Source organism: Ursus americanus, chromosome 3 (genome assembly GCF_024610735.1).
Source record: "Ursus americanus isolate L20-20 chromosome 3, mUrsAme1.1.p, whole genome shotgun sequence".
Classification (NCBI taxonomy): Eukaryota; Metazoa; Chordata; class Mammalia; order Carnivora; family Ursidae; genus Ursus; species Ursus americanus.
The window spans coordinates 2,175,599-2,191,732 of NC_142129.1; positions in this window are offsets into that span (position 1 = coordinate 2,175,599).

Here is a 16,134-nt window from a genome sequence, read left to right on the forward strand (position 1 = left end):
AAGCATTAGTGATGGTTTGAAATGTGGGATGTTTTGCTCACATGTTTTGGATTTACTGATTTTTAGTTGCTGGAAGGACATCTGAATCCAAAAAAATATTTTTAAAATAAATCAAAAACATAATTCTTACAAAATCAAAAATTGTTTTCTTATTTACTATGGTCCCACCACACAGCTCAGCACTCTGTCTTAGGAGGCACCCAATGAATATTTGTGGATTCACAGTTTTCCCTGTTGGAATACCCATATAATTAAAGTGCTCAGTAAGGATAAACTAGGAAGACTTTTTCTCTTTGATTCAGGAAGGATTTGAAATAAAAGACCAGTGTGTCCCTTCTTAAGCCATTACGGCAACTCATGCGGTTGTTAGAATTCAGTGTTCTCACTCTGTGAGTGCAATGCAGAAGTAAAAGACTGGTTCAGGTCCAGGCTCTGTCACTTTCTAGATGTTTGTGACCTTGGGCAAGTTATTTAACTTCTTTGTGCCCTAGTTTCCTCATCTGGAAGATGGGAGTAGAAATTTCTGCTTCCCAGGATTTTTGCAGGGATGAAATCCGGTCATCTGTGTAAGCACCTCCCCGGTGCGGAGTAGGTAACAGATGCTCAGTGAGCCGTCATAGTCTCTGCTGATAGTGGTGGTTACAGTCGGGGGAGTGCACAACCCAGGCAAAGTGGGCAGGTCTTGTCCACTGTTGTTTGCGTTCCTTATTAAAGGGCCCCTTGCGGTAAAGGTTTATGCAGGAAAGGAAGAGTTGGTTGTGCTGTTGTTGAATAATATTGAAGGCGTTTTTATATAGTCTGGTTGGCCACAGGCATGCTACGAATTATTTCTCAACTAAGAAAATAGAGTCAAATTAACATGTTTTAGTTGAACTTCTGCTACCTAGTTGAAACTTTACAATAGCTTCAGACAAGGGCAAATTGAAACCACAGTCCTTTGAACAGTGGAAATTTCAGCGCTTGTAGTATGTGAGTTTCATTTACGTCTTTTCCTTATTATTTAAAGCTCTTCGTTCTTGGAGAATGTGGTAAAGTTCTATCATTTCAAACCTCAGAATCCGAATTGAAAACATGGGATTCTTTACCTGGGTTGATGAAAGTAATTTATTGTTTGCCGGGTCAAACACAGCGTGCTGTTTGTCACACTGTGGTTTGTGTATCTTTCTAGAAGCTTTCAACTTTGATCTGAGTCAAAGTACGCTCAGTAGCATAGATGACAGAGTTAAAAAAAAGCCAGTGATGTGCATTGTCAGTCACAGAAGCTCTAAATCAACAAGTACAGAGATGCAGAGTGAAAAGCCCTGCTCCTTGAAAGAGGCTTGTACGTTCTTGTGAGAGCAGACCTCTGCCTTTCTTGGGCGAGACAAAGGTGTGGGACAATTTATTAGCTAAAGATTGAGTTCACTGTGTGCAATCAAAAGGCGCCTCTTCAAGGCCAGATTCTGGCCCTTGCCTGTATTTTTAGGTAAACACTCGCATTTAAAAGACCTTGCAGAGCAGGGCTCCGTGCACATAAAAGCGGCTTTCTTAAACTGTCATCAGAGTGGATTTTAGAATGTGCTTTAATACTTACAAGGTTGGTGTTTGCCTTTTAAAAAATGCTATTCGAGATAGCTTTTTATTTAACTTTCCCCTCGGCGTGCCTTTGACCTGACTGGCAGCAGCATTAAGAAACTCACCTTGTTGAGAGAGCAGACGAAGTTTTAGGGAAATGTTGCACATGTGACCTTCTGAAAGTCAAGGCTTTAAAAAATCCTTGTTTAAACACCGTGAAAACTGGGTGGAAAACAAAGGCATATACTCTTCATTTGAACATTTGGTTTCAGATTCTTTTTATTGAGGTCGAGTTGATTATATTGTGAGATAAATTAATTGTTTTCCAGGATTGTTCTGGACTTCCATTTCCTCTCTGGTTTTAACGAACAATGACTCAGACCAAGAAAAAGGTAAAAGAAAGAGGTTTGGGGCGTAGGGTGTATGTATATATTCAACTTTTACTATGACTGTGATTCTCTTAAAAGGTATTTAGATATGTTGTTCCATCTGTGTTTGTAGATTTAATTATTAAAAGGAGATTTGAGCTTATAACAGTATTACTCAAAGCTACAAACTGCTACCTGGCATGGAGGTGCCACAGTCTGTTCAGGCACCCCTCTATCCCCATTGCCTCAGCTCCCTCTTGGAAGCAGTCGGTTTCCCAGGAGTTTAGATTTCTGTACCTGATATGTGTTTAAAGTCAAGTATGGCTAGATAAATGATGCACAGACCTTTTAAATTGTACAGTTTCATGCACTTTGACAGATGCAAACAGTCATGTAACCACCACCATCAAGATTTACAACATGACCACCATTACAACAAGGTTCCTTGGGTCCCTTGTCTTCACCACCAGCCCCTGGGAATCACTCATCTGTTTTCTGTGCCTGTAGGGTTGCCTGTTCCAGAATGTTCATATTTGTGAAATCATACGATATGTGTCCTTTTGAATCTGGCTTCTGCACCTGAGCGTTGTGCACTGGAGATTCATTCACTGTGACCTGCATCTGTGGCTCCTTTTCATGGCTGAGATATATTCCATCCGCCTCACTTTGGTTATTCTCACAGGTTGGTGGACAATAAAGCCACTGTAAACAATCACGTGCTGGTTTTGTTTTAGGTTATGTTTGCATTTTTCTCGGATAAGTATTTCAGAGTGGGCCTGTGGTTCCTGTGGTGGGGGTGTTTTGCTGCGTTCCTGTGTGCACCGGGGGGCATTCCGTTTGCTCTCCATCCTCCGCAGCACCAGGTGAGGTCGCTCTTTCTTCCTCTGACCTCTGCTCTCCGTCTTCCTCCGTATGGCCGTCCTAATGTGGTTCTAGCTCAGCATGCGTTAAGTTTCCCCAGATGGAGAATGATGTTCATAATCTTTTCAGGTGCTTATTTATATGTCTTGGTGAAGCATTTGTTCAAGTCTTTTGCCCATTTTTCTTTTTAAATTGGGTTGTTCGGATTTACTGTATTTTCTGGATAAAAATCCTTTGTTGGATAAGTGATTTGCAAATATTTTTCTCCAGTCTATAGCCTATCTTTTTTTTTTTTTAACAGTGTCTTTGCAGAGCAAACATTTCTAATTTTGATGAAGTCATTTATCAGTTTCTATTTTCAAGGATTCTGCTTTTGGTGTCATATGTACGAAACCTTTACCTAACTCCAGGTCACAAAATCACTCCCATGATTTCTCCCAAGAGTTTCATAGATCAACAGTTTGCATTTAGATCTATGGTGCATTGTGGGTTCCTTTTTATATAAGGTGTGAGGTTTATTTATTTATTTTACTTTTTTTTTTTTTTTTTAGAGAGAGAGTGTGAGCAGAGGCGGCGGGGGGATGCAGAGGCAGAGGGAGAGAGAGAATGTTAAGGAGGCTCCTTGCCCAGTGTGAAGTCCAAGATGTAGGGCTCGATCTCACACCCTGAGATCATGACCTGAGCCGAAATCAAGAGTTGGGTGCTTAATCAACTGAGCCACCAAGATGCCCCAAGGTGTGAAGTTTAGAACAGCGTTAAACTTTTTTGTGCATGGATGTCCAGTTATTTCAGCAGCATTTATTGAAAACACTATCATTTTTCTTCTAATTGCCTTTATATTTTTGTCAAAGATTGAACGGCCATTTGCGTGGGTCCATTTCTGAACTATTCTGTTCCATTGATAGGTATTTTTTCCCTTCCTTTGCCAAAACTATACTGTCTTGATTGCTGTAGCTTTAAAATAATTCCTAAAATTGGACAGTGGGAGTCTTCCAACTTTGTTCTTCTTTTTCATAGTTGTTTGGCTATTTTGGATTCTTTGCCTTTCCATATCGATTTTGGAATCAGCTTGAATGTATATACAAAAGTCCTACTGGGATTTTGATTGGAATTGCACTACGTCTCTTGGTTGGTTGGAGAGAGTATTCCAACCTATGAACATTGTATGCTTCTCGATCTAATAAGGTCTTTCTTCCTTTCTTTTCATCAGGATTTTATAGTTTTCAAAAGATGTTTTGTATTTATACCTAGACACATCATTTTTGGAGCTATTGTAAATGGTATTGTTTTAAATTTTTTCTTTCTCATTATTCGTTGCTTGCATATAGAACTGTAATTTCTGTGAATTGACCTTGTATCCTACAAACTTGATAAACTCATTTATTAGTTTTAGAAGCTTGTTTTGTAGGTTCTTTGGGATTTTCTATAACCACGACATCTGAGAATACAGCAAATTTTCTGTATGCCTTTTCTTTTCCTTCTTTTTTAAAGGTTTATTTATTTGAGAGAGAAAGAGTGAGAGCAGGGGGAGGGGCAAAGGGAGAGGGAGAGAATCTCAAGGAGACTCCCTGCAGAGTATGGAGCCTGATCCTGGGCTGGATCTCATGACCCTGAGATCATAACCTGAGCTGAAACCAAGATTTGGATGCTGAACTGACTGAGCCACCCAGGCACCTGTTTTTTTCTTTTTTTTTTGCCATACTGAACTGGCTAGGACCTATAGTGTGATGTTGAATAGGAGTAGTGATTGGTTCTCTTGTTTTAAGCAGAAAATAGTCAGGTTTTCCACCATTAAATGTAGCGTTAGCTCTAGATTTTTCTGTATATGTCCCTTATCAGATTAAGGGATTTCTTTCTTATCAGTTTGCCAAGTATTTATCATGAATAAATGTTCAATTTTGTTAAGTGCTTTTCTGCACCAATTCATGTGATCATGTGGTTTTTCTTCTTTTGTCTGTTATATAACGGATTCAATTGATTTTTGAATGTTGAACCAGCTTTGTATTCCTAGGATAAGCCTCACCTGATAATGGAATATTACTCTTTTTATGTATTGCTAGATTTAATCTGCTAGTATTTGTTGCTAGAATTTTGTGTCCGTGTTCATGAGGGTTATTGGTATGTGGTTTTCTTTTGCTATAATGGGTTTGCCTGGTTTTGGTGTCAGGGTAAGGTGGAGTAGGGTTCCTGCCTCTTGTATGTTATATATAAATATATATGTGAAAGTTTAATGCAGTAATGTCTGAACCCACCACCCCAATGCAGGGACTGCCTTGCATGCACCTCTTTTCCTTTCGTATTCTATGCCAGGATTCTCCTGCAGAGTAACCATCATGTTGAATTTGGTGTTTATCATCTCCTTGCTTTTGTTTGTATATTTACTCTGTATGTTTTTAATCCTCAGCAACGTGTATCCCATTCTCCTCTTTATTTTTCAGCTTTATACAGATGGCATCATACTGATTATCATCTTCTGGACTTTGTTCATTTAATGTTGTTTTTAAGGTTCATCCATGCTGTTGCCTATAGTTGTGGATCATTTGTTTTTTTACTGCTGCATAGTTTTCTACTGTGTGATACTTACACCTTAATTTGTTTATTCATTCTCCAGCCAGTGGCCATTCAGGTTTTTCTTTGTTTGTTTGTTTGTTTTATTAGACTCAGGGCTGCTATGAGAGTGCCTACGTGGAACGTGGAGGTGCAAGAACTTTGCCAGGGTATATACCTGATAATATAACTGCTAGGTGAGGTATGCAAGTGTCCAACTTTAGAAAACGATGTCAAGATGGTTTTTTAAAAAAGATTTATTTATTTATTTTAGAGAGTGGGAAGGGGCAGAGAGAGAGAATTGCAAGCAGACTCCCTCCTGAGCAGAGCCCAGTGTGGGATCCCAAGACCCCGAGGTTATGATCCTAGCTGAAATCAAGAGTTTGACATTCAACTGACTGAGCCACCCAGGTGCCCCTCAAGATGCTTTTTATAGTGGTTTCATAGTGGTTGTAACAAAATACAGTCCCAAGAGGGTAGGTAAATTCTCACTAACCGGCAGTGTCTCCAACATTTGGCATTGTTAAGCTTCTTAAATCTAGTGAAGTGTAATGTGTAATCTCATTGCAGTCTTAATTTTGATTTTCTTGATTACTAAGGTAGAAAAACTGTTTATGTGATAATTCTGTTTATATTTCCTCTGCCATGAAATCCCCATTCATATCCTCTTTCTCCTGATCTAATATCACTTACTTTCCCTAGTACAGTCGTATGTGGTAATTTATACGTTTTGAATGTAGGTCCTTCGTCACTTAGATGTGTTGCTAATATCCCAGTTTGTGACGGACTTCTTCATTTTATTTATATTATTTTTTGGTAAAGAGAAGTCCTTAATTTTAATGTAGTCCAATTTATCAAACTTTCTCTTTATGGTTAGTGCTTTTTGTGTTCTAAGAGATAGCTCTCTGCCTCCAGATCATGAAGATACTCACCTAAAGTGTCTTTGAATTACTTAGAATAGAGCTATGTTTATGGTAGAATGTAGGGACCCAGTCTGATTTTTTTTCCAGAGTAGACATTTAATTTTTCCCAGGACCATTTGATAAATAGCTGTCCTTTCCTCAATGGAATACAAACTATCCCCGTTTTATATCAACTTTCCACCTTTCTGTCTGGGTCTAACTGTGGGATTCCTGTTCTTCTCCAGTGGTTGGTTGTCAGTGCTGCATCACTGTCCTGTATACTCTGGAGTTATGATGTTTCTGGGGGACTACATCTCCCCACTGTCACCTTCCTCAAGAGTTATCTTGGCTATTCCTGGCCCTTTCCTGCTGCATACGAATTTTGAAGTTAGCCTGTCGTATTCCATGGAAAGCCTCATGGGAACTGGGACTGTGATTCTGTTGTGCCTGCGTCTGCTGTGGAAGAACACATCAAGATACTGAGTCTCTCTGTGCACAGACGTGGTCTTTGCACTTGGTCTTGGTTCTTCTTTAATGCCTTTCAGTACCCTTCATAAAAATATCTCCATGCAGGTTTTGCATATCTTATGTCAGATTCATACCCCATTGCTATTTGAATGGTATTATTTTTCTTTTCTGTCTCTGGTTAAGAAATGGTACTGATTGTTGTATGTGGATTGTCTGGTAAGCTATTTTGATAAACTCTGATTTTTCTAATAATTTGCCTGAATATTCTTTTTGGGTTTTCTAGAAGCCACATCATCTATAAATAATGAAATTCTTTCTTTCCCAATTGTCAGGTCTTTAATCTCACTCTCTTCTCTTGCTGTGGAGGCCATACCTCCTGCCCAGTGTCGAGGAGAAGAGGTGGTGGCATCATTGCTTTGTTTCCGATAGTAAAGGAATGCTTCCCATGTTTCGCCACTGAAGTGACATTTGCTTCAGATTTTGGCAGATATTCCTCATCTGGTAAAGGATTTCCCTTCTATTCCTTCACTTTTGTTAAGGGATTAGTGATCTGTTCCTTGAAAGTTTGATGAAGTCACTTATAAAAACATCTGAATGTTTTCTTAGCAGGAAAACTATTGATTGATTGAATGTCATTAATTGTTATAGAGCCATTTAAGTTATGTTTTATTTCTTTTTTTTTTTTTTAATAATGATTTTTTATTATATTATGTTAGTCACCATACAGTACATCCCCGGTTTTCGATGTAAGGCTCGATGATTCATTAGTTGTGTATAACACCCAGTGCACCATGCAATACGTGCCCTCCTTACTACCCATCACCGGTCTATCCCATTCCCCCACCCCCTCCCCTCTGTAGCCCTCAGTTTAAGTTATGTTTTATTTCTTGAGTCAGTTTGATGAGTTGTATTTTTCCAGGAATTTTTCAATTTGCTCTAAATGTTTGTATTTGTAGTATAAAGTTGTTTATTATATTATCTTTATAATTCCTGAAGTGTTTGTAGTGATGTCCCGCTTTTCATTCCTGATATTGGTGGTTTGTTCCTTTTCTGTAAATTCTTGCTCAGTGTCAGAAACTTGTCAACTTCACCAATCCCTTCAAGGAGCAAGCTTTTGGCTTTTTAAAAGGCCCTCTTTATTGAATGTTTTTATTTCATTAATTTCAGCTCTTTATTATTTCATTCTTCTATTTTCTTTGATTTATTTTACATTTTTTTTCTTTTTTTTTTGAGAAGGATGGTTAGCTCATTTATTTTCAGTTTTCTTCTTTTCTAACATATACATTTAAGACCACAAATTTTCCATTAATTATTGCTTTAGCTAAAGTCTACAAATTTTCTAGGTAATATTTTCTTAATGATTGTTTTACTAGTCCCTTTACTTCTAATCTACTAAAACCTCTCTAAATGATTATTTTATATCTTACACGTGATCAGCATGGGATACAGGGGAAAAGGTAAAACTTGTAGTTTGTATGCGTGTGACTACTTTGATGGGAGTAGATGGCTCTGATGCAAAGAGATGTGGTCAGAAAGACAGCTATTTAAGTATCCTGATTGGGGTTGAATGAAATAACAAGGTGAGGTATTGAAGCGATGTGTTTGCTTGGTGTTTATAATTTTTTGGTGACCGCTACAGAATTGCTTGTATGTGTGTCAAAGCATATACATTGTAAAGCTTGATGGGATAGACTTAAATATTTATCAACCGTGGTATATGGGCAGGCATCATGCTAGCTTCTTGGAATATAGAGACAAGTAAGACATGTTTCCTGCCCTTGAGCATTTAAATTCAGGGTGGAGGGAGAATAATATGTAGGCAGATAATTTTAGTTAAGTGCTGTAATGATTATGCTAAGAGGAGGTATGTGATATAGGAGGACCCAGCTCAGTCTGAGTGTGTATGCTTTGGGAAGTGTGACTCAGGAAGGATTTCCTGGGATATACACCCAAGCTGAACCTCAAACCTCATATTGGTCACTGATTCAGAGCATATGTCAACCTTGCAAGGTGTTCCCACACACCTGGTTCCACAACCAAGCTGTGTACAAGGCCATTCTACCATTAGGCCTGCTGCTTCAGTAACAGAGAACATGGTCAAACTAGTAAGTGTCATGAACATGAGTGGATTGCCACACATAATTTGCTATGAGTTCCCTGGTCAGAAGCAATGTTATGTGGAGTATCTGTTGATGATAAAGGTGTTTTGCAATTTCATGGTGGTGATTTTGGCAAAAGCACCGTGGGCAGGGAAAACAAGCCTTTACTCAGAGTACCTGTGTATTCCAAGGGGGGGGATGTGTTGGAAGTGCAGGCAGCACACTGTTGTGGGGCATCTGCTATCCCGGGGGGGGGGTGCAATGTTGAGGACACAGAGTTGGTCTCTGTGGTTGGCAGTCTGGGCGGTCGCCGTAGTCACATCAGCCTTCATGAACAGGAGTCCGTGTTGCCACCCTAACCTTGCTCTGGTTGCCTCAGCCATGCTGTTCAAGAGCCCCTGGGCCAAGGCCACGGGTGGCTGGGGACAGAGGCAGGCCGGTCATAAGCCTGGTTCTCCAGTTCTTCTCTGATGAAGTTGCCCTTGGGTAAGCTTCCCAGGTGGCTCAAATAGATGCACACTCTGTGTCTGTTCAAGAGGTCTTTCCACATGCTGCCTCCCAAGGCTTCCCTGTTACCATTTCCCAAATATTCTTTCCAAATCTCTGTCCACCACAGTGATAGCTACTGTTCATGATATCTCTGGCCATATTTCCTTTTGGGCAAAATGAGCAGCTGGGTGCTTTGCTTGAACTTCTTCCTGTTGGGAGGATTTCCCTCCACTGCTGTCCTTCAGAGCCATCTTGCGTGGGGCTGTGTGCCCCATCTGCCCATTTTTGGGTGGTACCAGCATATGGTACACTACCATCTGTACACCAGGCCTGAGCTCTCCATTTCTGAGTCAGCTGGTCACAGTGTACTCTTCCTGAGGCCATAGCTGCAGGCTAAGAGAGGATGTCAGGTAGAAGAGTATGAGCTATGGGGGCTAAGTCACTTGCTCATGCAACATACTTGTGATTTCAGAATCTATTTGGGTCTGATCCAATCAATATTTGCCACTTCACCTTGATGGTGGAGAGGGGCCCTGCAGGCCCCATTTTGTGATTCTGTGGGTCAGATAGCATCCAGGTCATGATGAAGAGTAAGGCAAGAGGAGAAATGGGGCAGAGATAGAATTAAGAAGTCTGGTATTTCGTCTTTAATATATCTTAATTACATTTTTGAGAATTCTATTGATAAAAGCCACAGATGCTCTCTAAAGTAAGCAATGTTTCTTGTCTTTGAGTCTTACAGATTTTACCTGGAATGATGTTAAACCTTTTCTATTTCTTGCATTCCAATATTCTCTTTACCTTTTCCAGGACTGTTGCAATACAAGAAAAGGTCTCTCTGTTTTTGTCTTTAAATCCTGCGTACAAAGTTCAGTTGGAGGACCCATGTGAAATGCAGATTTGGCCATGGCTCTTCCCCACGTGAAAGGCTGTAATGGCCCCCAGAGTATTCATTCAGCAAACATCCACACTGAGTGTTGCCCAGCACTGGGCATAGCAGCAAATGGGATGGCTGAGGTCCCTGCTTGGGTGGAGTTTATAACTTAGTATGGGGATAGAGATGTGGACAGACCACAGTGCCCAGGGCCCGGACCAGACCTGGGATGTTGCTCTTGTGAGTTGGGAGGAGAAAATCAGCAGAGCTGTCAGTGGCTTCGTTGGTGACTTAAGAATTACCTGGGTCTGTGAGTGATACAAAGCCAGGGAATTTGCTCATGCCCTGGCCTGGGCTACTCATGGGTAACTTGGGTGCATATTAGAATTAGCTGGGGAGCTTTAAAGGTGCCGTAACTAAGCTAGCCAGTGTCTCTGGGGAGAGGGGTCCTCACCCTGGCACGCCGACAGCCCCTTTGCTCGTCCCATCCTTTCTCCACAGTGCTTCTTGGGGTGGTCCCTGGGTCAGCAGGATCAGCCTCACGGGGGAACTTGTTAGACGTGTAGATTCCTGGGTGCCCCCCCCATACTCCCCGAATCAGGAACATCTGTCCTTTAACGAGCTCTCCAGGTGACTCCAGTGGAGCTAAAGTTCGCGAACCGCTGCCCCAGAAGTTGTATCTGCGCAGAGTCATTGTCTGAGCCCTGGCTCGTGTACCACATCCTCTCGCTGCTCCGATCCCAAGGCCCCGTCCGCAGTCTGGGTAGCTCTGCCACATGTTCAGCTTGTCAGAGATGCATGAGATAAAAGTCATCTTAAATTTTCAATTTCGGTTATCATCACCGAGAAGTCTTTCTGAAACAACTTCAGTAAATTGTTGTCAATAATTTTTAGAAATAAAAGCGATGTGACATGTATGGATTTAAGTCCAGTTTTGTTTCATATCTAGCTGGAAGAGGTCCTTGGGTTCTAAACAAAACATTTATGCCAAGAAAAATTAGTTAACGTTCTGTCATTTAGGACTGAAATGAAAACAGAATTTGCCAGATACACTTTGTTTCCTTTAAGTAATGAAAAAAAAATTATTAACCAAAACCACGTCTCAGAGAGTCTGACCATGATACAAGGGTGGTAGACATGGTGCCTGACCCGGAGCAGAGGTCGGTCTCAGACAATGCGCAGTACCTGATAAGGTATTTAAGAACACTTTACACCTTCCGTGTTTGCCTGCTTGCGGGGGTCCCTCTGGAATCATACAGGTGTTCTTTGCTGGACTGGGAGCCTGCGGGAGTCCCCCTTGTAAGGACTGGCCTTGCCCCTTCCTTCCAGCTTGCCTGCAAGGTAAGCTAGTAGAAGAGATCAGGAAGCAAGTAGTTGTTGAACGCTCACTTACTGTCTTGTCGTCCTCGCTGACGTGAAGAATACAGTGGAATAGCCGAGAGCTGAGGCAGGTAGAAGAGATGATTTGGCCTGTCACCCTTAGTCTATAGAAGAGTAAACTGAGACAAAATTAAGTAGATCATACAAGGGTTATAAGATTATTTATTGTCAGAACTAAGAAGTCTCATCTTCTGGTCTCATATTATTCCACAACGCCTTCAAGGGGGCTTAAAGTTTAAATTGAGAAGACTTGGGTCACACACAGAAGTGAAAATAATTATGTCCCTACATTCAACAGGCAGTCAGGGAGAAGGTCAGCAGGAGCCTGAGGCGTGCTCGTGGGAGGGTCTCACCCAGGTGGGTGTGGGAGAGTGGAGGGAGCGAGTATAGTCGAGAAAAGGGGTGGGAGCATCATGATTGCAGTGGGTGTACTGTGATGCGCTCAGAGGAAAGGGAAGGGATGAGTCTGCCCACGGTGAGCAGAACTAGAGTGCCGGAAACATGGGGGAGTGACAGGTGCCATATCGCCAAGAGCCCGGGCCTTGGATGGGCCGGGGGCTTGGACTTGATGTCCTCATTTCCTCTGCAAAGGTGATGTGGACACTGATGAAGCATTTGATTTTCCCTGTTTGTCTCTATATTTCTGCAGTAATTTATATATATATATATAACTGATAATATGAGACATCTGATTTTCCAACTAGTTGTTTTCAATGTATTTGTTGTCCCAGCAGGCTTTGGGCTTGTTGAGGCTGCGGAACTCGGTTGCTATCTGTGTGCTTGTCCAGTGCCTGACGCAGACTGTTTACGTGGTTGTGCAGTGAGCGAGCACGCAGTAGCAGCTGGAGGTCTGAGTGGAGGGGTAGCAGGATAAAGGGCACGTGCGGCTCCGTGGTCAGGTTTCTGTGGGGTGGTGGGGGTGGGGGTGCAGGAGTCCAGGCAAATGAAGGGAGAAGCCTGGAGATAAGAGGAGAGGCAGCTGTGCCGATTCAGGCGAGTTGTGCAGAGGTTCTGGACCGGAGTGGCAGGAAGTGCACCGGGGCCAAGAAGGAAGAAGGCTTGGACGTGGTGAACAGTAGGCGGATGTGCTGGTACTGTGGCTGTAGCCTCTGTGCCCATGGGACGTGGGCGCTGCATCTGTCGTCGCTCACAGGCCAGCCTTTGTCCCGTGCAGATTAGTTGTCTTTCCTCTCTAGTTGCTTTGAAAATCTTACCTCTGGTGTTTTGCAGACTCACTGCAGTGTGTCAGGGGATAGACTGACTTGTCTACTCCCCCAGTCACTCAGTATGCTTCTTGATTTGAGAAGTATTTCTGAGTGATTCTTTAAAATTCTGTGCCGTTGTCTTTTAAACTCTGCTTCTCCCCTTCCTCTCGCGTCACTGCCCTGGAGCACTTGTGTTGGGCACGTGCTGCCTCCCATCCATCCCTTAACCTCTCTGCCTCCGGCCCATCTTTTCACGCCCTATTGTAGGTAATCTCCACAGCTCTGTCCTACAGTGCAGTCATTTCCTTTTTTCCTGTGGCATTTAGGACATTGGGTTTTTTATTTTAGTGATTGTATTTTTCAGTTTAATAATTTTTGTTCTCCACTAAATGTGTTCTTTTTAAATTTAATTTTTTAAATCTTTTTTTAAAAAGATTTTATTTATCAGAGAGATAGATGTAGAGTGAGAGAAAGAGAGAGAGCAAGAGCGCAGGCAGGGGGAGAGCGGCAGGCAAAGGGAGAAGCAGGCTCCCCTCTGAACAGGGAGCCCGACGTGGGGCTTGATCCCAGGATCCCAGGATCATGACCTGAGCCGAAGGCAGATGCATCACCAACTGAGCCCCTCAGGAGTCCCATTAATGTGTGCCTTTTATTTCCTTTCTGGAAGATTTTATCCTGGCTCCCTGTCCTCAGTCTCACCGCTGCCATAGTTCAGGTAACTATGGTACTGCCATGCTGATTCTCCCATACCCTGCTCCTGTGCTTCCCCTCTTTCAGGTTTTGGTCCACCCCAGACCTGTTGCCCTGCCCATACCAGGCCTCGCCGTTCCCTAGCCTGTGTGCTCTTCTGCACTCCCGGCTGGGCGCCTGCTCTGCCCTGCCACCCCGACTCCAGTTGCTCCTCCCCAGTCTGTGCAGGCTCTGTGCACAACCATCTCTGTTCACCCTGCCGCGTTCCCACTACTGCCCACGCCCCGTCCTCACTTCTCTCCTGCCCAGCTTGTGTGCTTAAGGTTTGTCATAATCCAGGATACACACTTAATAGTGATTACTCTTGGCTCTGCCCTGAGCTCCTTTGTCCCTCCTTCCCTTTGTTACACTCACTCAAGAAAAATTTAAAATCTGTTCGACCCACAAAAGTAACACGTGTTACCTTGAAGATTTAAATGAATAGGAGCCTTTCTTAGAAATAAAACGTATTTGTAAAATTGAATTTTCTTGCTGACTTCCTTCATGATACTTGAAAAAAATGGAGATCATACTTATAAATCCTGTAATCCATAAATTAGCAATCATGGTGTATCATACTGGGAAAACATTATTTCTGGTGTGCAGTGAAAACAACAAAAAATTCACTTTCATCTCTAGCTGCACGAGTATGAACTTGGCACAGGCTGGTCTTGTTGTTAACATCTCCAGAGTTGGTGCTGCCGTTCCACTGCGCGTTGGGCCTTCCACCACCTCCTGCTCGGAGGGCAGGAGGGCCGGGGCGGGGGGGAGATCTGCCAAGTCAGGCTGCAGTTGGAGTCTGTATCTGACCTTCATCTTTTAATTACATAAAGGTTGAAGAAATAGCCGCTCAGACGGCAAAGATTGGCTCTGCAGCTGCTACTTCCTCGGGCTCTTGACTCAGAGACCATTACTTCAATGCGATTTTTATTATTTCAATTAAAGACTGATTTGATTTTATGAGATCATGCATTTTAATTTTATGAAAGTTTTATAGTTAAATCCAATTTAAAAGATTATATTAAAGTAAAATATAAGCAAGCACAGTATCAGAATTATATTGTACTTCTCTGGAAAATCTGTTGTTGAAGCTTCCGTGTAGCCAGTTCCTTCGGTAGAAACAAATGTCTCCTGATGTAACTATGTAACGGCTACAGGAAAGCAGACCTGTGTCTGCTGTGAACTTACAAGCACTTGCTTGCTTATTAAATATATCAAGTCTAATGAAGCCTCTGGTCATTTCTGCTGAACATAAAAGTTGCTTTTCTTTTAGTTGATTCTTGGAGGAAGAGATTTTTTGGATCAAAGTGAGCTTTCATTGCTATTATTCTGTCTGTGTGATGCGCGCGGCGTGGAGTTGTGATAATGGAGGCTGGCCACTCAAAACGCCAGCTTCTGGCCCTAGCATTTCACAAAGGGAGGACGTTTAAGAGCTGACCGTGGTATGTTTGTGCAGCTAACGTGCACAAAGCCATCACGTGGCTGCGAAGGCCAGCTTATGACTTTGGAAGTTTCCATGCGAGTTTTGAAGCCTTTTTTGTTTTGTTTTGATGGAGGAAAAGAATGTAAAGGAGTATTTGCACTAAATAGATTAAGCTGTTAGTAAACATGTCCCCTTTCAATTAACTGACGTGGGCACAAAGGAAGTGCTTTGCCGTGGTCAGCTGGATTTGTCTTAAGTCACAGGGACAAACAAGTAGAGCCGGGGACCCTCTTTAAAACCTAACTCGGAGAGGGTCTGTGAGATGAGTAGACAGTGAATTAGTTTCTTCTTCCCATTTATTTTGGCTAAAAGCCTGCTCTTGTCTTCCTTGCCTTTCTTGGGGGGGGAGACCTGGTTTTTCCAAAATCAAATTAGCATAGGAACAAATATTACTCAGGAATGTGAGTCCTTTTCAAGGTCTCAGCACTTGTGATGAATAGATCCTGCTTGGAGAGTGGCTGATGGCACATACCCGTGGCAGCCCTCGCGGTCCAGCCGGCGATAATGAGCCTCCCTATCAGCGCAGGGAGACAGAGGGAGCTTGTTTTTGGTGGTGGCGGGGCCGTGGCATGGCTAATGGGTGGGCTGAGCCCCTGAAAGAGCCCTGCCGTCCATCAGGCACTCACCTCCTGTGGGCATGCCACACCAGTCACTCAGGCCCACACTCATTAACAGAAAGAAAAGTAAAGAAAGAAAGGACTCCGGGTTCACAGGGCACAGTGTTGGGAGTCTTTTGGACCTGGGAAGGGATTGTAAAGCCCAGAGGAATTCTCCAGAAGGAGACACGGCACGGGAACCCAGGGGAAAATGAGAGGACCTAGTTCAATAGAAGTAGGTCCAGTCCAGCTGTCTCTTCAGTTGTGTTAGTTTTCAAACTATGGTTGTTTTTTTTTTTTTAATTTTTTAAAATTATTTTTTAATTATTTTTTTAATAATATTTTTTATTATATTATGTTAGTCACCATACAGTACATCCCTGGTTTTTGATGTAAAGTTCGATGACTCATTAGTTGCGTATAACACCCAGTGCACCATGCAATACGTGCCCTCCTTACTACCCATCACCAGCCTATCCCATTCCCCCACCCCCTCCCCTCTGAAGCCCTCAGTTTGTTTCCCAGAGTCCATAGTCTCTCATGCTTCATTCCCCCTTCTGATTACCCCCCCTTTCTTTA